At 44.6% G+C, this 24,076-nt stretch overlaps 1 protein-coding gene across 5 annotated transcripts in view; it reads left to right on the top strand.

Annotated features, from left to right (window-relative positions):
- ELFN1 (extracellular leucine rich repeat and fibronectin type III domain containing 1) overlaps positions 1-24,076 on the top strand; it is a 109,564-nt gene that overhangs the window by 39,857 nt on the left and 45,631 nt on the right. For all 5 annotated transcript variants that reach the window (XM_074840908.1, XM_074840905.1, XM_074840904.1 and 2 more), the window contains one exon: positions 19,963-20,097. The gene's annotated coding sequence lies outside the window, so the exon portion shown is untranslated. The remainder of the gene's footprint in view (positions 1-19,962; positions 20,098-24,076) is intronic.

Raw genomic sequence — 24,076 nt, 5'->3', positions numbered from 1 at the left:
TTGTGTAGCACATACCATGTGCCTTGTATGTGCTTCAGCTGCAGGCTGGAAAGGCAGGAGAGTAATGCAGGGTGCTCAAGGCGGGAGAAGGTGACACCAAGGCGCAGTCAGTTGGGGCAAAGCTTTCATTGCTATGGTAGCTTATTTTTAGAGCTGGTCCACATTGTTTCACACACATTAAGGGTTTTTGTTTGGGGTTTTTTTTATCCTGGGAAAAAGGTTTTTTGACCTACATAAAAAGGTTTGCATAAAGCTTTTGCATCCTTCAAAATCACTCATAAAACTTTTTTTTTAAAAAAAAGAAAAAGAAAAAAGTTGTTTCAAGTTATTTGAAACTAATGGAAAAAATTCTCTCTGATTCTGTTAGTTTTCCTTCCCTCATTTCCTTTTTTTTTAAAACTCTAAGTAAAAAGCAGGGTAGTGGGGGAGAAAGGAGAAAGGAGTCATTAAAGAAACCCGAACATTTCTACTTTCTACTTGAAAGAACTAGAGTTGAACTGGAAAATGTTCTTTCAAGTTAAAGAAAAAAAAAATCAGGAAAAAGTTTTGGCTGAAGGGTAAATATAAACATTTCCAGTGAAAATGTTCTGAGGGGAGAGTGGCTATTTTGGAGCGTTTCTCTTCCCCTGCCCCATGGGATGCCCTTAGTTGTACACTTAGACATGTGAGATGCACAGATCAGAGCCAGTGAACGTTTGGGTTCCTCCTTGGGGCTGGGACTCCCCTGCTGTTACTTGGGGAAACAAACTCTGGATGGGGGCTGCAGAGTTAGCATGGTTTTGCTCCCAGGTTAGTGGACCCACATGGACAGCTTTACCCTCTGGAGCTGGAATTTCACCCATCAGCAGGGCACAAGCACTTGCTCTCATGGTTAATGAAATCGCCTGTCTTAACTGAGGCTATGAGAGGCAATTTCAAAGTCATCGAGCCTTTATTAAATCTACATCTCTTTCTGTTGCATAGAGCAAAGCTCTCCATGCATGCGCCGCTTTTCATTTTCCTGGCACCACATCCCTCTCTGCCTTCTGACACATACGTCTCTCGCTGGAATTTCTTCTCCCAGCCTCCAGCACTCGAACAGCCGAGCGACGTTTGTGTGTCTCCAACAAGTAGCTGCTGAGCCTGAGAAATGCATTAGCTGCCTGACCTGGTTCCAGCCAGGTGTGAAAAGATGCAGTGGCTCTGGCTCTGCTCCACCTTTTACGACCATGTGAGGAGATGCAGAAGGCTTCTCCTCTCTCCACCAGTTCGCATCATTCAAATCTACTTAGGAAAAAAAAAACCCAAACCTGGGATAGGAGTGGTGAGAGGATAGACAAAGCCAATCACGGGGAAAGCTGGGCAGATTAGAAGGCATTTACTGGGCTTTCTGTACTAGAAATGAAAGAAACCCCTTCAATTAGCCGTCCGCCCGAGCTGCTGAGCAGAAGGGGATAAAAGCTGAGATGCTTTTGCAGGAGCAAAGGGAAATCACCAGCCACGAGACTGGGCTTCGAGTCAGGTGTTGTCGTCAGAAGGGTGTTCAGCGTGTGTCTGGTGTGGAAATGGTGGTGCTAAGGGGGGACCTTCCCTTGGAGGGCTGCCAAAAGGGTCCATCCCACTTCTCTGCCTTCTCTTGCTTTCTCCTGCAGCTCTTCTGCTTCTTGGGGATGACCCGTTTTTGCAGTCCTAAATTTGTGCTCAGAGCATGGGAGCTTCACCTTGGCAAGGGCTGGTGCTCATGTCTGGAACAATAAGCTTGATCGTATGCTCGGGGAGGTGATGTGGCTGCTGAGCAGTGTGGTTACATCTCATGATCTTCATCCTCCAGACCCAAGGACCTCCTGCCCCCATACCTGCACGTCCCAGATATCAGCACACCCAAACCCCTGGCCAGTGCTTTGGGTCACTTGTCACCATTTTGTGAAGCAAACAGGGCACCTGGGAAGGGAAGAAGCAGCTGTTCTGCCTCCCCGGGCTTCGAGCATCCGCTCTTGCACACACACACACACACACACACATACACACAGAGAGGCTCCCTTTACCTAATAAACAATTATTTAACAAAGTATGCAAATAGTATAATTACTGTTATTTGTTTAGCTGTTATAAGTGTTTAAAATGTAAATGTCAACTTTAGGATTGTTGCAGGGTATGTGTGTGCTGTTGTTGGCTTTCCGTCTCTTGCGTGTGTAGTCCCCGGATCGCAATTTGATGAATTTCTCCTTGTCCTAGAAAAAAAAGCTAATGTGATTTCTCTGCGATTACAGCAGAAGATGCCGAAGTGGGGATTACTCACAGTAACTCCTCTTACTTAGCAGATCTGAGTGGGAGGCAGGATTCATTACACCGAGCAGAGAAACAAAGAGGAAATGTCTTTCAGCCGACTGCTTGTGTCTGCCGAGGCAGCATCCTCACCGGTGCCAGGGCTTCCCTCCCTGGAAAGCAGAGGGTCAGGCAGGGCAGCAACAGCTATGTTGGGACCTTGGCGGTGGGCTCACAGGGACCTGTTCCCAGTCTGCCACAGCATCTCCATGTACAGGAGGAGCGTCGAGTCTGAACTCTGGTTTTCTACACTCAAAGCAGAGCCCTGGCACTCAGTACAATGATTTTTCCAAGCGTGTGTCCCACCGTCACCTGTCCTGGCTGGCTTTTGGTATAAATTGAGCACTGAGGAGATGGTCATCAGTAGATCATAGCCTGTAGTTCACGCAGTTATTCCAAGGCTTGTTACCATCACTTGTGCAGGAGTTGGGGAGTCAGTCCATACTCTAGATGCTATTGAGCGACTCTTGCAGTCCACTATCAGCGGCTGGTCCATGCTCGGAAGGCTGTTATAGACAGGGCAGGGCCTCTGAAACTGCAGCACCTTTGCTGCTCTTTCATGGCATCCCATACCCACTGGGGAGGACCCAACCATGCTGGAACTTAAGAGCTTTCTCAGATGCAGAGCTCCAAGATGAATCCAGTTGGATTCATCAGCTGGCAGCAAGCCTGGCACCAGCTTGCTGTTCAGTTGGCTCAAAAGCCAGCCTAGGAGTTGGTGTGAAAACAGAAAGGCTGCATCGCTCCCGTATCCCACCCTCCATCCCCTTCACGGACCCTATCCGTGCAGCATGCCAGAACGTGGAACTTGAGGTTTTCATGTGAATCCCAGGGCGGAGAGAGATTTCCACCTCCGGTGTGAACCAGGTGAACTGGAAAGAGTGAGGTAGTAAACACAACTAACAGCTCGGCTTCTGGAGGAGCAGGGAGAGCTTCACACCCAGCTCAGCACTGAGAGGTGAGACCCAGAGTGCGGTGCATGGCCAGGGCACAAGCTGCGTGCAGCAGAGGGGTTCAGGACTTCTCCACATGTAGATGCTGCCACTGAACCAGGTGAGTCCACGCCCAGCATGGATCCAAGTCTACTGGGTTCAGTGGTTGCATCTGAGGATGGGTTGGGGTGTCAGCCTACCCAGGGTGGTGGTGCAGCACAAGCTGGGCCCTGTGACATGGCTGTGGTATAGCAATAAGATGCTGCACCAGGCTTTCCTGCTGCTTGAGGTTTCCTCTTTGCTCTCTGGCAGGGCATGAGTTGCTGGCACAGGAGCACTTTGGTGTGCTGGCTAAATACTAAGAGTTGGTGCATGACTGAGACACATTCATCTCCTAAATGGGGCTGTCCGTGCTCTCTGGACTAGCTTGTTAGTGCCCTGCTGTCGGTGCAGGTACCTACAGCCATGAGTGATGCCACTGGTCCCCAGACACTTGCACCAGTCGGGCCGTGGGGTGGAACCAGTGAAGCCGCTTGTTTGGTAATTGCAAAGATAGAAATCCAATGACCTTTGGCAGATTTCATAGCCCAGCAGGCTTGTGTAATTGAAGCTGGTGATGATTTGTCATTGCTCTAGGCTCTCCCTATCTATTTAATTCTTGCTTGCTCCCTCAGTATCTCTTATTCCTATTTCTCTTTCCTTCTTTTTGGTCTCATTATCTCTTTACCTTTCTCTTTTACTCTCTCTCTTCAGTTGTAGTGCTTCCCAGCATGAAGAGGTACCTTGGGTTCTATTCGTCTTCTAGGGATTTAGGTTTTGTCCCTCACACTATTTTCTCCACTTCACACCCATTATTCAAGAAAACCTCTTTATTCCCATGAGCAGGAGACCTGCACCCACCAGAAAATTCCAGCCCATTCCAGGAGTAATCATAAATAATGCATTGCTGCGGTCAATACCCCCAAAGCAGCCATGAGCTCCAAATCCCAACTTCCCATCCCCATCAGGTGAAGGTTGAAGCAACATTATAATTTTTATTTAAATTCCCTCGTAGGTGGCAGGTTCAATGCTATTAACATATTTCAATTCAAGCCATTTTTATTTTAATTAGCCTTAAGTAATTAGTTCTAATTCATTGCCATTTTTTGCTCTGCATATTTTGGGTTATTTACTTCCCTTGCTAAGTAACAATTTGATGTAATTATGTGCTACTCATTCTTTCTATTTACATATGCTCACTCACTCAGATTTCCTCGTTGAAATTTCAACAGATCCTTTGAATTCCCTCTTGAATTGTTTTCTGAGTTGTCAGCGGTGTGGAAATTGTGGGGTGGAAAGAGAATTGATCCTCTTCTCTGGACATCCCTGGTGCCAAAGGCAGTGACAGTGCATGTGAGCACCTGGGCTGGCAGTGGGCTGCTCTTGGCAGGGAAGGTCCATTGCCAGGCTTTGTTCCTGGGAGTCTGGATTCCCATGTGAATGGATTTTGGGGATCATATCCAACTCTGTCTTCCTCTTGAGCTGCTTTAGCCCAGATGCCAAAGGGACCAGTTGCTCTTGCCACTTCCCTTCATTTACTTTGTGCAGCCAAAGATGCTTTGGCTTTCCAGAATGGAAATGGCCTTTCTTTCCAGAAGTGCAGCGCCTGCATTCCTCAAAAACTCTGCGCCCTTTAAAATGTTGTAATTTTTTAGACATTTTGAGTACTTTGAGCAAATTTGCCACATTTATATATGACAGTTTCTTACTGGAGTGTACTTTTATCTCAGCAGCCATTTTCCTAAATCCTCTCAAGGACCATATTCTTGTCTTCATCTTCTTTCCTCAAGGATTGCCCTTCTCTTAGCACCGTCTCTGTAGCTGAGCTTCTCAGAGGATCATGGTTCATCCATCTGAGGCTGTTTGCTGATCAGCTGCTTTGAATCCATCTTTTTCACTCTCTCAGAACTTGATTCTGAGAGGCCTTAACATGACTTCCTGCAAAAATGTGGATTTCATGCTCATATGGAGCGTGTGCATACCTGTGTGTATACGCCTAGCAACTTTTAAGTGCATTATCCAACTCCATCTGAATTTGATAGAGGGTAACAGTCTCGAAAATAGCAATCTCCCCCAAGGTTTGAGCAGACAGGCAGAGGTAGAAGAGAGATGCCCTACTTCTGCTGAGGAAAAAGCTGCCATGTTGTGCTGAGCCTTTGTTTGATGCCAGCGAATCCATTTGGGAGAGAGAACACATCTCGGCACCCCACCCACAGGAAGGACTTCAATCAGCACACGCACCTTCTCGGGAGCCCAAGTCAATCCAGCATAAGGAAAGCAGAATTTCATAGTTCTGGCGCTCATGGAACTACTTGGTTTTTTTCAAGTAGCTTTTTCACTAAAATCTTATCAGCTCTTAGAATCCGTGTACCATTAGCAAATGCTGCTTGCTTCATGAATATGCGTGTTCACAATGTGTAGCATTGGCTTAACCGCTCCCGTTGAAGTTGATAATAAAACTCCTGCTGACTTCAAAGAGAACAGAGTCAGGCAATGCCGAGTGCTTTGGAAAATCCCACCCCTGGTTGTTATTTTATTTTTAACACATCTACTCAGGAGCTGTGGGATGGGACTAAATACTCAAGAATGAGTAAAGAGGAAAAAAAGAAAAGATCAAACAGCCGAAAATGAAAATCCTATTTCTGAAGTAAATATTTAACGACCAGTCTTTGGATCTAAGACTTACAGTGGCAGCAGTTCTCCTCTTGTGTGAGGAGGGGTCACAAACTGCTGCCTTGAGGCATGAGAGAGTCGCTAAACACCTCACATTGGCCTCTATCCATGATCTTCTCACAGAGGTCATCAATGGAAGTTTAGATCTGAATGACACAGAGCGTGGGCCTTCAAACTGTATCAAGGCTACACATGCTTATAGGTTGGAGTGGAATTGATTCCTTAAATTCTTCCCCTACACTTGAGTTTTTCATGTCTAGGAGGGCCCAGAGAGGAACTGGTCCCCTCTGCTGGCACCAGGACAAGGCAAAGACCCAAAGCATCCCATGGGTTATCAACTCTGCAAACTAGCAGACTACAAGTCTCTTCAATCCCATCTTAAATGATCCATTCCTCCACTCCTCTCTTGCTGTGTGTTGTGCTGGTAAAAGTTGTTGCAGTTTTATAGCTCTTCAGCTTTTTTTCAGATGAATTACATTCTCAGGCCTCCTTTATCCCCATACTTGGTGCCATAGTTCCAAACTGCTATGGGAAGGTGAAGGATCCCTACTACCACCCAATCTAGCAGAGCTCTATGCATCCAGCTGACTTCAAGGGGGCATAAACATGCTTAAAATTGTAACACAAGAGTGATTTCAACTGGGCAGAACTCCCTTAACATAAGCACGTGTTTACCTGTTTTGCTGAATCAGAGCGTGTTCTTCTTACAGGGACTTTGTGTTTTAGTATCGGCTATTTTGGTATCTTCTTCTCCTAAGATTATTTCCAGTGGAAAGAACACAGTATTTTTCATTCCAGCAGTATTTTTGGTAACAGTTACTATTTCCTGACAATATGTCTGTATTTTAGGACAAAACCAAATTACATGTTGGAAGTTCCTTTCCCCACTGCAGTTTCTCCAGCACTACTCACGAGCCAGTAACATCAAGACCATAATCTGGAAGAGGCACAATAGATGCTATATTAAGTTTTATACAGACTTGCCATCGAATTACATGCAATAGCTACTTGATCATGTTATATCAATCTGTTTTCGCCTGTCCATTGGAAAAGCAATAGCTTTTATCTTGATGGCTTGTTTTTTAATTGAGACCTTGCAAGGATTTTACCTATAGTTTTTGTCTGATGACAGCAGAATTCTCCTGTTCATCTGTTTTAGTACAGTATGATTTTGTTGGTGCATAGTTGCATGATAAGGGGTATAGGCAAAAAAGACCCTCTCACTGTAACTTATTTTAATTATTTTTCTGATTTTTGTCTCCTATTATCTGTTCCTTCAAGTGAAGTCTCTAAAAATCTTCACAGCAGTTCAGACTTGATGCTGTAAAACAGTCATGCTGAAAACAGTGACAAATATGTTTTTCTTTTGCTCTCCTGCCTGACACCATGCTCCAGAAGACTGTAAATTTACCATTAAACTTCTGCAGAGTTAGAACCTGTCTTTTCAGCTCAGAGATTATAGGTAAAATCATACTCCCTGGCTACACTCTATAATTGTTATTACCATACAAATCCTAAGTACTTTGTGTAATCTTCTACACTGTTTTACTAATAATCAAGTGCTTTAGGAGAAAACAGAAGGATCATAACTGTGAAAAATTGTATCATGTTGCATCTTTTGCCCATTCCCTGAGATCAAGAGGGTTAATTTTCCCTTGCTCTATACCTTGTACAAACTTTGTATCAGTATAATTAACTCAATTTGGTGCAGGTGAGCACAGAATAGGACATTATCTTATGGTGTTATCTTATCCTACTGATTTTTCTTGATGGTCGATTCCTTAAACTTGGTCATGAATAGAGAGGTTGAAAGAGTCTCCAGTTTGTATTCAATACAAATTATTCCTAACTTCCATCCCAGATATCTATTGTTCTTCTTGTTGGTACTTTTACTTGAAGCTTAATACTAGTTTGCTCTAAAAACAGTTGTGAAGAGCTATACTTGATTCAGTAGGTTTTATTATTTTAAAAAGCCTGTAAAGTTATGGTTGCACTTTTTTCTGAGTACCAAAGAGATCTTGAATAGTTGCAGAAGTAACCCACAGAATGAGTAGAAATCAGGAAGAAATAAGTTCATACAAATGCTGTGTCACCTGCCTAGTTGGAACCTGCATACTTTGTTCTAGATTGCAGTTTCATTCTGAAACTTATATGAAAGCACCTTATGGGATGAAACTTTTAGGTGTATTAAGTCCATCCCATAATGTTTATTTTTGTATATGGACAAGAGATTACAGCTTTTGTTTTGAACTTCCAAAGTCATCATCAAAAGCAATTGTTACTTTTTTGAATACTTACTTTGTAGTCTGGTATCTATCCTACACTAGTTAATTCATGTAAATCTAAAGAAATGGTTGCAGGCAGGATGGCATCAGAAATATGGAAATACAGCATCTGGGTAGAAAGGGTTGGTTTTTGCAACATTTCCATTGAAATTATTTTTTCCTGCCAGATGAACAGATGCAGTGAAAACAGTCTTATCTGCAGCCTTTCTTTTGGGGAGATTAAATGAGTGAATCATCTATCAAAACATTATTTCATTTGATTAAATAGAAGAGATTTATAGCATTTCTAAATATAAACCAAACTGAGTCAAAAAAAGGAAGGTTCACAAGGAATGGCCACTCTACACAGTCAGATGCTTTTTCTGTACCTAAAAGTATTTCAAAATTCCTATTTCTTCACCTAGATTGGGTGAATGCAGTTCACTGTGCACTGAGGGTGTTTAACAGACTACAGTCCTGATACTCATATTTTGGTCTGATTCTGTGGGCTGAAGATACGTTTGCTTATAGATTTCCCTTTGTTTCAGATTAGAGTAACAACAATGTACCTCATGATTTTCAAGAGTCTGCCTTTTTCTTATGTTTTGGTACCAGTTCTGGAATAGATTCCTGGAAAGCCTGAAAATTTAGCAATGAGGTGATAGAAGAATTTGTACGTTGCAGGAAATTACAAGATTTTGACATTTGGTTGCATTCTGAATAGAATATTAAGTTAATAGAATATATTTCAGGTTAATTTTAATGACAATTAGATATGAATATTTGGAGATTTTATTATGTGATAAAAAATAAAAATTCTCCTGAAGTCTTGAAAACGAAATGTTTGATTTATGAAAACATTTCTAATTATTTTAAAATATGATTTTATCAGAACTAATGCATGTCAGGAGAAATTTCAGTTTTGCTGACATGCAGCTTTCTGGTGGGAAAGTGGACTAACATCTGACCAGGACTGCCTGACTGTAGAGCTAGCTGGGCACAGTCTTTGCCAGGAATTAAATGTTTTTTAGCCCTTTGACCATTGGTATGATACTGTAGTGTTGGGCATTTGGTTTTTGTCTTTTTCCCGACTGAGCTATATCTTATTAAAATAATTTTGCATTTGTTCTGAAAAATTTCCATATTTTTGTACATATATATAAACTCCCTTGTAAGAAAGCAAGCCAAACTCTTTTATCTTACTGCCCCTTTCATGGAAGTCTCCTTTGGCCAGTTTTATTTGTGATTTTGCCTTTTCCCTTGATTATGTATTGAGACTTCTGTTAGACTTTTTAGTATTCTGTCTTGCTTTTGGTTTACAGTGTTCATCTTTGGAGCCTGAAATCTTTGTATTTCTTTATCAAGGGAGGCAGTTTTTCTATAACTATTTTCTTTACATTGTTAGCAATTCCAAGAATTTTCCTGAAATAAGAGCTTTCACTGCTTCTTGTAAGATATCATCATGAGTAATCCTGAGTCATTTAATTTTACATATTCTAAAATATCTTTTCTGAGATGGTCATACTGACATTTGTGTTCTCTGTCAACATAGTATTTAATACTGAGTCTAATGTTGTGTTTTCCCTGCTTTCCAGTGAACAATTTGAACCAAAAATATACCATTATCTGAATGTTTTCAATCAAATATTTAAACGCTAGTATGGAAGATGATTATTGACTTTTCAGTTAAATGATGTAGTCTTCTGCAGAAATCAATTTTCCTTATATATTCACCAGCTGTATTTAAGAACTCGCATTTGGCTAGCACTTGTCAGGATTTAAAATAGAAAAATCTCTCATGCAGTGTCTTTCCTTAAGAGATCTCCAACACTTCGCAGTCACATTGGCCTGTTTTTAAATACAGGAAAATTGAGGCACAGCTGTAGATACTTGTCACAGGTAACTCAATGCCTGAAGCAGGCAGAAAAAGAGAAACCAAGCCAAAAAGCAAACCAAGCCCTCAGTGTTGTATCTGTCCTGCTGGACTGTCATACCATTAAGTAAATCTCTTCAGTTCACAGGAGCCCATATCACTAGGCTCTAAGAAGCCTGTGTGTTGTGCATATGTCTGTGTTCCTAGATAGACAGATAGCTGTACACTTCACATGTCTATGTTACTTTTGGTATCACAGTGTGAACTGAAGGTCTTGCTCAACCCTGTCTTGAACAAATTCCCATGAGCACTGTTGACATCCCCTCTGTTTGTTCCTGATGGGTGTAAGCCGATTGGTATAGAGAACTGAAGTCTCCAAGGCATTTCCCTGACCCCTAAGGAGCCCCTTGGCTTTCAGCCATCGACTTTTTGTCATCAGCTCCATTCTGCTTCTGGCAGTAGTACACCCCAGGAAAGAGCACAAATCTTTCTCCTTGTGAATTAAAACCCACAACTCTGGGTAGCTAAAAGTCCTTCATCTTTGTCTTTAGCCTCATGAATTTTGCTCCCACTCTTCCTGCATGTTTGTTGGCTTCAGAGAAGGGTCCTGACATGCTTTTTGTAATTTAGCTGCCCCACTCAGAACCAGTTGCAAGCATTTCCTTTAGAAAGCTATTTATGGATAGCAATTTGACCTTCCTCTGGTAACTTCTCCTTCCATTTATTTCCCTATTTCTATTTGATTTTCTCATGCTGATCTTTGAAGTTGCAATGTCTAGTTTTCCTGTAGAGTTCCTGGATCTCCAGTCCTGAGTTTTGCACCTGGCCCATGGTATGTTGCAGGAGTTGAAGCTGAAGAGATTTGGGCATCATGGCTCTAAGGGGTGTATAGATTTTGCTTTTCTGAGAGGACTGAAATTGGCCCCCACTGAAGCCATGGCAGTAATAATCTCATTGTTTTCTGGAAGGCTAATAGCAAGAAGCCCCCTAGAAGACAGTAGAATTATTTTTGCAGTGTAGGTTATTAGCATTGTCCCTAGGCTATGGCAAAACTGAGACATAGAGCCTTTTGTATACAAAAAAACCCTTAAAACTGCAAGACATGGCTGCTCACAACTGGAAAGATGGGTACAAGAATACAGTGGATTTTTCAGAACTAAATTGTTGATTTTTTGGAAGTTTGTGATTGCTGATCTCAGGAAAACCCAAGCTTGGTAAAAGGCTTGATCCTTTTGAAAGACTACATTCAGCTGAGAGACCAGTCTCTGCTTTCCTCCCAGGAAAATGACAAAATTACAACTTTCAGGCCATACTTTGGAAGGGATTGGATGTGAACTGTACCTTTTTGCATGACATAAATGAATTAGAGAAGCTAATCAGGCACCAGAGTGTCCTCAGGTCTTAGTTAAACATTGAGACAACCGCAGTGTGTGCTTATGATGAGGAGAGAGGATTTATCCTCATCCATCTCCTGCCTGCAGCGAGAGCTGCTTCTCATGTGCCTGTTCACTGTAGGTGTTGGCCAAGTGCTCCCAACCTACCATTGCTATGACACTGTATTGCCACAAGTTGGGTTACTCTCACCAGTCAAGCGCTGCCTGTTTTAGCAACATAAAGGTTAAGTGTCTAGGCTAAGTTCATCATCTAGACTCCTCCATAGGCAGTGGAGAACATTCAACACCTCCAGAATGTAATTCATCCCATCCAAAAATAGATGTCTAAGGAAGAATGAATCACTCTCTGGGGGTTGGTACACATCTCTCTGTTCACTGATGATAAAAGAAGTCTAGACAATTACCTTAACCTAGACATCCAGCTGTAAGACACCTTCAGCTGTGTGAGATCTAGCTATGCTTTCAGGTCCCTAAAGACAGATTTCAAAACCCCTGTTCGAATGTGAAGTAGCTTTCTGATTTCCCTGCAGCTTTCAAGCTGAAGTCACTTTTGACAATCAGACTTCTGTCTCAGTGAGACACATATGGCAGTTTTACCATAACTGAATAGCTTTTTAATGAAAGGTTTTTTACCCTCAGTCCCATCTGGGAGTTATCCATGAGAAGTTGATGATGGTTTGAGGAATATTTCTTTCTATTACTTGCTGAATCATTGCCACCATTAAATATTGCTGCATAATTTCCTCACAAAGAGTCTGTTCCATGTAGATAATATTCAAAATGTGGTCCCCATTGGTTACTTTGATTGAACACATGCCACACAGCATGTCCTCCATGAGCAGGAGCACAACTCTTCAGCTGGTAGTTGCAAAAACTCACATTTGTGAGTTCATTTCTCATGATCTGAAATTCATCTCTCATCCTCACTCTAGCCTTCCTGTGAGCTCATTTGTTAAAGCATTTGGGAAAAGGCAGACAGGGGAAGGCAATGGATGACTGCAGAAGGAAAGGGAGAAGGCAGGAGAGGAACAAGATTGTAAGGAGTTGCAGTGCATCCATGGAGCCCCAGAGAAGGAGGCTGAAGTGGAGGCAGCTGAGAGAAGGTAAAGCCTTTCACATTGGACAAGCGAAGAGCTGCCATATCCATCATTGCAGTTCCTCACTGCCCACCCTGCCCCATGGAGATGACCACTGCAGGAATAAAACTGGCAGAGCAGCCCAGGGTGCTTGAAGATCAGCTGCTCCCCTTTCCAGCCCACATCTTAGAGCAAAACCACCTTCAGCTGGTGTTTCCATGAAGAGACCAGACAGTGAGCGGAGGCAAGCACAGCCCAAGTCCAGCTGCAAGTAGCTGTCCTTGCTTCCGGGGTGGTGATATCTGTTCCTGTTTGATTGCAGAGCAGATGGGTGAGGACGATGATGTCTGCAATGGGACAACATGGTTCACCAGCAGAGGTGGGCAGACATGTTGCTCCATGGGCAGGTTGAACTGTTGGAGGGGGAATTTCAGGGTTCCAGACTGTCTAAAGTTTACGTCCCAGGCAAGTTAGAAGGAGGAGAGACTACTCACCTTTGGTGGCTCTGCAGAGAAGAACATCTCGGTTCACCTTGAAATACATGAAGATTTAATTCCTTTGATTTTTTATTTTAGATTATTTTTTGCCCTTGCTGTTTTAAAAGATTCAATTCAACATGCAAGCGTAGTCTTCAAGGAAAATACTGAAACATTTTGACCATTATGGTTAACAGAAAAACATTCCCTTTTTCAAGATGCCTTTTGTCCCTCTTTCTTGTGAGAAGGCAGTAACTTTGGATGAATCCTGAATTTTTTTTTTTTGGTGTGTGTATGTGAATTTTCTACTTGCCAGAAAAAATCATCTGCCTAGTGATGTTACAGGTGTCTCTTTGCCTCCCCTGCCAAGACATCTGCCCACTGCTGCCTGCAGGAGCCCTCGGTGGAGTCCGAGCTGAAGCGATGGATGTGTTTCTCTCTGGGAGTTCCCTGCTTCAGTCCTCACTCTGTCAGCTCTGAACGCAGCCTGCCAAGATTCAAGCAAATATTCAAGAAAAGGTTGAGGTATTCACCAAGCTCGAACTATTGTACAAGAAATACCCTGAAGCAAAAACAGAGCTATGAGACACCATCACACAGAGTCGCTTCCCCCACCCCGGCAGGCACCATGCCGTACCAGACAAACTCCTCCAGATAGGATCCAGGCAGAGATGTTTGCTTAACACAGCAGCTCTTTGAAAAGGCAAATAAATGGACAGTGAAGCTACACAGACATGTCACTGTGCAGCGATTTCCGTTTAGCATTTACGTTTAGTGCCAGGAAAACCTGACTCATGAATATGAAATCAGAAGGAAAGGAAGAAAGCAGTTGTTCATTATTAGAGCTTCGAATTTGGCATGTGGTGGAAATTAGCATTAAAAACCACATAGGTTAAAAAGAGAGGGGCTGGCTCTGATGGTCCAGGAGGCTTGAAGACCTGAGCTCTGCAACCAGGGGATGTGCTTTTGTGGGGCACCCTCTGCTCACAGGCTTTGCCCATGGGGTGTTACTGATAGAGAAGAGCCCTGAAGCTCAGGGTTACCCATGATAAGGCTCTTGCTCGCATAGAGGTAGGGGAAGGCAGGTCCTTAATATTCTTGGAAATCCTCCAAATTTATACTGATGCAATGGTGAGAATAGGCAGGGAAGAAGAGACACTTAATAATTATCAGAAATAAGAGAAATAACCAAGAGCACCGTCCAAGGGAAAGGAACAACCTCAGATAGAAATCCCGAGGTCCAGAGAAGAAAGCTTATGTTTAGTTGAGACTTAGTGGGGTCAAAATGAAGGAGCCCACAGCCCCGATCCTTCTGCGGGTGGGATGCCTGTCTCTGCCCCACACCTGCGCTCCGGAGCTGAGAATAGCCCCAGTGAGCCTGATGCAAGCATGGCTCCCTTTAACACAAGCTGTCTTTCTTCCAGCCATGAAGGTGGGACACCATCCTTCTTTCTGCACCTATTTCGCCTTGCAAAAGATCAGCTTGTTCTACCTCGAGCCCCCAGGGCCAGGCCCCAGGGAGGGATGTGGGTCAGAAGAGCAGATGCTATCGCAGCAAATATTTTTGGTGGTACTGGGAAGGAAGAAGCCCGTAGAGACATTGTTACAGGGTGGCAAGGGCTTGATTTCCAAAACAGCTCTTTGCATATAACCCTGGGAGCAGCTCAAGGCAGCGAGGAAGCATGCCATCCCTGCTATTGTCTTCATCTGAAGCTGCCCAGCTGTGCTGTATAAGCACCCCTCTATTTCCTTGCATCTTGGTAATTCCAGCACCCTTAAAATATTATGAGAGCTAATCTACCAGCATGGGGCACAGCAGCTCACAGCAATAGCAAAACATTCGGCTGATACTCCAGGCCTGGAGCATGTGATGTGCTGTACCAGTGGCTGCAGGGTGGGCTGGGCAGGCAGTTGGATGATGGGTTGGGTGGGCAAGCAAGTGTGCATGGGACTGGGCAGATCTGCCAGGGTGCTGCTCACCCAAGTGTCTCCGTGCCACCACTGCCCTTGATGACAACACCTGATCATGGCTGTTTTGCAGACCCAAGCTTTGCCCTGAGGCTGGGCCATGGGAAGCTGCCTGGCAGGGCTCTCCTCCACCCTGGGCTGGCTATGACAGCTTCAGAGAGTCGTTAGCAAGCAGGGCGCGCTTGACGTGAATAATTAAAATACCTGCTGTGCTTTTAAATAGTTCAGAGCCAGCCTTGGAGCTGCATGTGTGAGCAATGGCTGCTGTCTTTGGTGGAGTCCTAAGGAAAGGGAGGAGGGATGATATCCAGTGGGAAATTAGGGGCTCAGTGCTCCTTCTGGCAGGAGGAGGGATAGTGCTGGCAGCTCCTATAGGGATGTGGGCAGTCCCTACCCCTGAGTGGAGACCGGAGGCTGACACAACCCTCATTGCTGATGAATGGGCATCTCTCTGTGCAAAACTCTCCAAAGTCTCCTCTCTGCCAAAGGTTTAAGAGGTGGCTAAGCTCAGCACCTGCCCTTCCAGCCATCCCAGGGCTCTTACGCTGGTTCAGGTCTCCAGACCCGCAGGATGAGGACGTGAGGCAGGGGGACAGGGACAGGACCACAGCTTTGGGGCAGCAACTCACTCCATCAGCATCGGCAGCATGGGGCACCTCGCCTGAGCACACATAGGCGGAGCCTGGGCAGGATGTGCTATCTTTTCCAAAGATGCTGTTTCCCCAAGATATCAATTAGACACTGAAATGAAAACAGTTTCTGCATGAACAATTAACAAAGAGTTTCCCGCAGTCTCTCGGCGGCCAGACTCCCTCTGTTCCTGTCTTGCTGTTGCTACCCCCAGCTGCCTCTGAGTTTTTATCACAATAGCACTGAAGGGGCCATTCCCCCACCACTGAGGAGCTTCGTGCAATGGGGGAAGATATCAAACACCACGCCAGTGTCAGTGCCTATGGAGTGTGGAGCTGGGAAGCTGTAAATCATCTCTTCTTGCGAAAAAATGGGTTTCTAGGCAGGGGATGGAGGGAAAAATTACATTCCCTGTGAGTTAGTTTCAGATTGAATTAAACAATTGGTTGACCATAGATTTTTTATATATATATTTTGCCGTGGAGAGCCTAGGCAATTCCAATTTGGGGTCACTGTGCAGTGATTTTTTTTCCTCCATTTTTTTTAGTTCAGCCAATGATCCAAAAAATCTGTTATTTTCACAGCTTTGCCATAAATACCTCCAGGGCAGGCAAAAGCAGAGTTTCTAGTAGAGACAGGAAAAAAAGGCCGTTTTGGGACTGGGGCATGGCATGGGGAGGGAGGGAGGGAAGGAGGGAAGGAGGGAGAGGCATGTGCCGGCAGCTTTGCAACAGTGTGCGAAAGGCATCCTGACATTTGGTCCTTTCCCTGGTCTCTCGTGGGAGGGGGAGCTGCTGCCTGCCGCCCTCACCTGTGGCCCTTTGCCCACGAAAGACGAGGGCTCCCAAGCTGAAGATCAACAAATTAGTCTTCTTCTCCCCTTATTGCAGAATGCTATCCATCTAAAGATTTCCTTTAATTTAGAGCTGTGTAGAGTTTGAAAAGCCCTTCAAGTTCACTTGGGCTGATGAATTGGTAATTGAGTGTACCTGGATGTTGGTGCCGTCTTTGCTTCTCTCTGCATTTGTATCAGTCTGTGTTTGTTTTCCCGAGCTGTAAATCACTCAGAGCTTGGAGAGGCTTTTATCAAATCCTGCTAGGAGCCAGTCGCTTTCCCTTTCACAAACACATTGCTAATGCCACGTGGAACCCACTGGCTTTGCTGCTCATTTAAAAACAATGAGGATGTTATTAAATGGGGAAAAAAAATTCCTTAGCAACGGGGGGAAGGAGGAGGAACAGAATTGCTCCTGTCTCTCTGGTCCTTGCTCCTTTGGTCTAATATCTGTCCCATTGATCTCCTAATATGCTCTGCTTTGAAAGCCTGATTTATTGCCCCGTGCTCTCTTATCTCCCTGCGTGTCTCAGTCCGTTAGAGCACACATTGTTCTCGGCTTCATTAGCAACCAGGCAGGTCGGCTGCCAGCCCTTGGAGCAGCCTCATGTGAGCAGCATGCCACCTCCTGGGCTGCAAACTGGTGTCCACTTTCTCTGCAGGATCTGACCTCCCCTGGCCAGCCCCGGGCATGGAGAGTTAAGCACGCGGTTTAAGGGAGTCAGGTTCTTCATCTTAAGGTTTCCAGGTTCTCCAACATGTCCTTGGTGTCCACCTCTCCAGGGGGCTCTGACAATACCTGGCCCTCTCCATCAGCTCTAGAGGGACGACAGCTGGCTCTGTTCCCATGTTACACATATCCATGGCTGATATTCAGTCCAGTGAACCTGCTCTAACGCTGACAGGTTTGGCAAAAGGGAATTTCAAATGAGAGAGGTAACAGTCCTGATTTGCAATTCTTGGAGCTGCTCCGATCCCTCACCCAATGGAGGAGCTGAAACAGCACCATGTGGCTGGCATAACCCATCAGCACAGCCAACGTTTTGAATATCGATTGTTTTCAGTGAACTGTTACAGTGCTATTTGCTCAGGGGAAAAAATAGCAAGTTATTTCCATTAACAAAGAAATGTGAGAACTTTGCAATCTGCGTGTGGACATTTCGTGAGCATAAAATGAGGTGAAGTTTGCCAAACTGATTATTCATTGCAAATTGTTCATTCAGCTCTAATTGCTTGGGTCTAGCTGTTGTTAGGAGGACTGTGTGACACGTTTGTAGTACGCAGTTAAGGTCAGAAAAGTGTCGGTAGAAATGACTTCATGTTAAGTCAAGCTTTTCTTTGGGTCTAATGGTACTATACCTGCTTAGCTTAGCAAGAGAAGTAAAGGATGCTGCCTGGCTTCTTGTCACCCTGCAGCCCAGCTAGCAGAGAGTGAGTTGTGCCTTATTGACACCCACTTTCTCTGTAGAAGGAATAATTAAATTCACCTGCAGAATCCCCATCTTCTCATGCATGGCAGTGTGCAACTTCCCTGCATATTAGCTAACTAGATTAGAGATTATGCATGCCGGGATCACTGATGAGAAAGCACAAGCTAGAAAGGATCTGGCTTGGCTTTCATATCCCAGGTGGTATTTGCAGGACCTATGCTTAGGAAAAGCATCACTTTTTTTGCTTCTAACCTGACAAACTTTGTCTGAAAACCCAGAGGAACAAGCAACAGGGAGCCCCACCGTCTGTCTTTCAACAGCATTTTCTGAAATGGAGCTACACTTTAAAGTCTCACCAGTTCACTCTTTCACTTTACAGAATATATGCCCGTCTCTAAAATACCAGGTTATTTTTTCTTACCCCCATAATATTCTCATCTGACATTCACTCTCCTGGAAATCACCAATCCAACATTCACCTACCTGCATTCAAATACCTGTCATTGTTCTTGTGCTACTGTCCTTCTCCTTCCAATTTAGAGATTATATTTCATAACTGACCTCCAACTACCTATTGCCTCCCCGTGACACTTCTCACCCTTGTCTACCTGATTGATTAGTCTATTATGCTCTCCACTCTCCTGATGACTTACAGATTGCCCGGTATCTGTCACAGGCTTGCTTTTGTTCTGTAATATTTATTCTTGGAGTTTTGCAACACCCTCCAGCTGCCATTCTCTCTCCTCATTCACTGTCCTCTGCCTGCCTCTCTTGTGAATGTCTGGTTTGGAAAAAGGAAAAGAAATCTTTTGCGAAAAAAATCCTACCTGCTGCGAATCCACGCATACGCTGGTTAAAAACCACGTTTAAGATGCTGTCATTTTCAATGGGGCTCTTTATTTTCTTTGCACCATTTGAAGGTAATAAAATGTCACCAGATCAGACTGAGATCGGTGACATGGTTTAGAAGACAGCTTTCTCCAGAAAATTTCCTCACCTGCATAAGTCAATGAAACAGCAACAGAGCAGGAGCGATGTTGTGTTTAAAGATGCGTGTAGGTAGGAGGGTTCTGCCTCTGCTGGGGGAGAGGTCTGGGACGTGTCCCAAATCCATCCATCTCCCTGCGCTTGTCAGAGGTTGTCCAGCTCTCTGATATTGTTCAAGGCTTGTCCCAGCTCTGTCCATCACTCTGACGTTTAATTAACTGCCCTGTTCTCCTGGATTTTGCACTGGATTTGTGTTGTCTTTCTGAAATACCTCTTAGGTCATGTCTGAATATTACTAACAGGAAGAATAATAAAATGGTTGTCACGAATATTGCTATTATTGTTATTATGTTGATCATAATAAAACAAGACATTGAATATCACAAAGATGAGTACTGTTACGATCAGTGTCACTTCTTCTTGCTATACTGGTTGTCTCACATCACAGGTGAGCAGGAGCTTAACAGCAGTGGTAAGCATAGAGAGCCCTGGTCAGCCAGGCATCGAAAAGTAAAAGAAAAACAGAGAGGTGGTTGGAAGTGACCAATCAGGGCAATAAAATCACACTTAAGATTTAAAAACACATTTATGAGACAAATCCCCAGGTGTAAGGATTATTATTAAGCTTATTAAAATCTGCCTGTGCTGGGTGGCTGGTGCTGGTGGTGGCAGTGGCTCCTCACCCCTCCAGGAGCTCCGCATTGATGTCTGTCTGGTACCACCAGCCCTGTGCATGCCCAGAGCTATCCGTCTTCCCTGCATCTCTTTCAGTCCCTGTCTGGCATTTGTCCCATTCTTCTTACTTCAGTCCCAGGTCCCCTTCCAGCATTTCTTACAGTCCCTCCTCCGCTGGTGGGTGGATTTCTTTTCCCTTTTAGTTACTATGTTGAGCAACTGATCTCATTTGGACCTCCCCTTGGTTCTCTTCCCATTCACATCTGATCCTTGCGTCTCTGTGTCTGATCCATGACTTGAGTAGCTGTGCTGTCCCTGGGATGGTTTCATGTTAACCAAGCTGTCAATCAGTCTTTTATACCCCCTGATGGAATTCCCTCTTATGTTTTCTTTTTCCCCCTTGCAGTTCAAATACTGGGCTTGGTGACCTTCTTGTGTGATCCCGAATGCCGTGTGCAGCGTGCCTCCCAGCCCCTGCAGACAACAACTAGGAGACGTTCATGACTGTAGCAGGAACCAGCAGTGACACACAGGCACAAAGGTAAGGGGTGACTTTGTCGACTGCATCTCTGGAGTGAGAGAAGTAGCTGGTGTGAGATGGCTGGCCATGGGAGAGAGCCAACGGGGATCGCGTGGATGGAGCAAGTCTCTCTGGGGAGGGTTCAAGTGCCTGGAAATCCTCACCCAGGAGTGGATCGCGAAGGGGAGCCTCATGGCATTCGTTTCCAAGAGGGAAGAGTCTGGTGCAGACATGGACAGCAATCCAGGGTTGTGTTTCTCACATTGCTGTTCTTGGGGTGATTTCTCTGAGTGCTGTCCAAGCATGGACCTTCCTGGGGAAACCCTGGGTGGCTGAGCTGTGGCTGCCGCACTCCTCAAATTGTGGTAGCAGTGAAAGTTATCATGGTTATAATTTTTATTTTTTTAAGATTGAATTCACATTATTCTGTTAAGATTTAAGGAATATCTCCTGTTAAGATTTGAGGAATATGAAAGAAGTGCATTTTTTTCCCCAGATGAGAAGTGCAATGTGTGCCTCCATGCCAACTTCTACAAAATTGTATTTTACAAAACAGAAGAAGAACATCAGGTTCATGTTGGTGCTGTAACTTAGTTTTCTAAGACCAGAGTTTGCCCTGTGTTTCCTGTTAAAATGACTAGCTGTGCTGGGCACTCAGAAATTTTCCCCCTCTTTCTCATCTCCACCTTGACATTATGGAAAGGCTTTTCATCAATCCGTCGAAAGAAAGAGATAACTTTTGTATAAAAGTGCACAGTCGACAGGGTTGAGTTTTTTGGGTAGTATATAATTTTTTTTTACACTGTTATTATTTAAAATATGCTTTTTAAGAGGACAAAAGGGAATAGTTTAATGGAAACAAATTTCTATAGCAAAATGTGCAGCTGGATGAAAAAAGATTATTTCTGTTATTACTTGGGTAGACAGGTGAATTTGGAATTTGAGTACAAAAGGTGTTAGAAAGTGTGCTTAAACTTCTCTTCAGTGTGCTGTTGAGATTGAAAAGAGTAATTTTTGGAGAAAAACTTTTCTCCGAGCCTCCATTTCCAGCATTGTCAAGTCTATAGCAGCGGCCTTTTCCCACAGCTATTATCATGTTTTCACCTTTTCTACTTCCACCTCATTTGTCCTTTTTTGAAGAAAATGTAGTGCTGGTGAAAGGCGGGCAGGTCTACGGGCTGGAGCTGGTCTGGAAGGGAGGAATGGTGGTGCTGGAGGTGCACTGAAGGCCAGAGGGGACCGAGAGGTTACAGTCCCAGATGGGAGGGGGAAAAGATGGACAGCCTGGTCTGGGAGTAGTCATTCTGAAAGCATCTACAAGTCTACAGCTCTTAAGACCCCCTTTCCAAAGTGACTTTTAACCAATTAGGAACCTAAGCATCATTGAAGATAAGCAGAGCTTAGGTGCTCGGGTCCCTCTGGGCAGACACACATATCTCAGCAACGCAGACAGATAGACAGCGTTGCCTGTCCTGATGGATCCAGACCCAGAGCCAGGCAATGAATTACAAATATAAGTGCCAAAACAGCAGGCTTGGGACACAAAGGATAAAAAACAGTTGTGTTATTTGAGCTGATAAGCCCTGCATCTCAAAGATGCTTGCATCAAAGGCTCCTGCAGAGTTTTCACAATTGAGTGTTATACCATCCAGCACTGAGTTACAAAGATGTAAAATGGGACTTGCAGAGAAAGCTTCATGCCTGCCACAAAAGAGCAGAATAAGAGTTTGTTTTGAGAACTGTTAGGCTGAATAATTTGGGATTGGTCTCCGTGGACACTGTGAGATAGAACAGAACAATGATTGCCATTAATGCCTCATCTCCCTGCCTCCTTCCTCCTTCTTCTCCCCAACCTCTGCAAGGGCTGGGTCAAATGCTGCCCAGCCAGCATAAACAATATTTCCCCCTTCTTTGGTAATTATTGTGCCTTCTATTAATTTCTCAGAAGCCTTTTCACAATTAAGAGGTATTTTCAAGGGTTGCAAGCATTCATCTCAATGTACATTTCCATGGCTATTCTCCTTGGGAGAGCTGGAGAGCTAATTTACTTTATTAGACCAAACGAAAGGAGCTTATGAAGGTAGCCTGTGCAGCATTGTGCAGGGCATCAGGGATCTAGAGAGGAGAGTCTTATGAGATTGCCACTGAATTTCTTGGAGAAGCTGAGAAGTAGGTGAGCTGTTTAGTTTGGCGCCATTCTTCCTTACATTGTGTAGGCTCCCTTTCAAACAGCCAATGCTGAGATCTTCTGCATGGTCTCATCACTGGTCTAGCCACGAAGGCTTAAGAGCAGTAATATTTGTAGGGAAGCATAACATCTCTGGATTGGCAAGCCTGGAGGTAGCTGTGCTCGCAGCCCTGGATTGCTCATCTGGGGAGCAGGTGCCCAGGTGACTCTGTTGAAGGTCCACATGACGGGGAGCCCTGGCCAGCCTGTCCCTGGTGCGGGCAGGTAGCTGGCAACATCTGACTGCATGGACCGTCCTCCGAGCAGCTTCATGCAATGAGCAGATGACTAAAAATCATCTCCTGGGCAATTCACTTCATTCATCAATTAAATTGTTTGCTGTGAACAGTTTGGCCCCATCCAGCTCCAGAATTTCAGCCTTGTAATTTTGCTGGCAGAGGACATTGGTGCCATGTCCGTGAAATCTGCCTGCCAACTGCTTCCCCTGCTAAGCATTTTCTAGGCTAACGATCCTGAAAACCTTGCCAGCAGCCCCAGCTCTGTCCCTTTCAGGGCAAGCCACTCATTTAAACGTGAGCACCTCTAAATGACTCCATCTGCTAAGTGACGTTAGTAAAGAAAAGATTATAGCAGGAGTTATTGCCGTGTCCTCGGGTTATAACCCTGTTATAAAATGGGCTGGAAGAACAAGGGGACTGTGAGGAGCTGAGGCTCAAAACCACCTGGGTGACTGTCAGCTTGATTTATTTTCTTGCTCATTAGATAGATTAGAAAACTGGCAAAAGAAATCGTTGCCCACTCTCAGCTGCTTGGTAATCTGCCACGTGGCACGAGATTCTGGCTGCAGGGAGACATGTCTCCTTCCCACCTCCCTGGCCCCTCTACCCCAGCACTGGGGCAGGGGGGCAGGGACACGGGATGGGACGTGGGTCTGCTGGTGTCACACATCTCCTTGGCGGTCCTGTCATCCTAAACCACCTCATTGAGCCATCCGGCCGACTGCTGGCAACCACTAGAGTTTCGCTTTTCTCTAATACTGTAGATTTTTGAATAGCAGCATTTTCTAGGTGAAAACAGGAGTACCAGTATTGCTTTTGAATGCTAGCTTTGACCTCAGAACTGTTTGTTACCCTCATTTCACAAATCAGACAAACTAAAGCAAAATAACCTGGTTTGTGGCAGTGTTGTCAGTCAGGACCTGCTGCCTTCAGAGATGCTGGTCAACATTTTGGACTTTGGTATTTGGATGTCTTTTGATCCATCTGCCTCCAGCAGCCATCTCTCTTTCTTATGAACCTGGCTAATTTTTGTCCGTCAGAAGAATGGAGATTAATCATCAGATTTGCTTTAAATCCCTGGGTAAAATTCACTATCCAGGAGGTCAGACTACAGTTACAGTGCCTTCTAATCTAAAAATTCAATGAAATCTTCAGACTACATAACCAAATGTTAAATTTGGATAATTTAAGCCATCTTCAGTATGTTTAGCTACATCTGATGCACTTCTATAGTATGAAACGAGGCCACTGTTATACACATAGTATTTACATAGGAGGAAAAGCTTCCAGCCAGGATGAGCTATTAAGAGATCGCAATGCATTTCTCAGCCAACGTGGAGGAATCCCCGCTGCAAACAGATCCTGAAACGGGGGGAGAAGCAGGGCGGGCACCTCCTGGGGAAGGACATCTCGGAGATCCCAGCATCGCCGTGCCTGTGCAACGAGTTAGGGCAATACCTGCCCTGCAGACCATGGTTGGAGCAGATTTTCTCTGCTCTCCATGCCCCTTCTTCTGCCCATGGGAATTCTGCAC

Source organism: Strix aluco, chromosome 15 (assembly GCF_031877795.1).
Source record: "Strix aluco isolate bStrAlu1 chromosome 15, bStrAlu1.hap1, whole genome shotgun sequence".
Taxonomy (NCBI): domain Eukaryota; kingdom Metazoa; phylum Chordata; class Aves; order Strigiformes; family Strigidae; genus Strix; species Strix aluco.
Note: the sequence above shows the minus strand (reverse complement) of the source record. Positions and strands in the feature narration are given on the sequence as shown.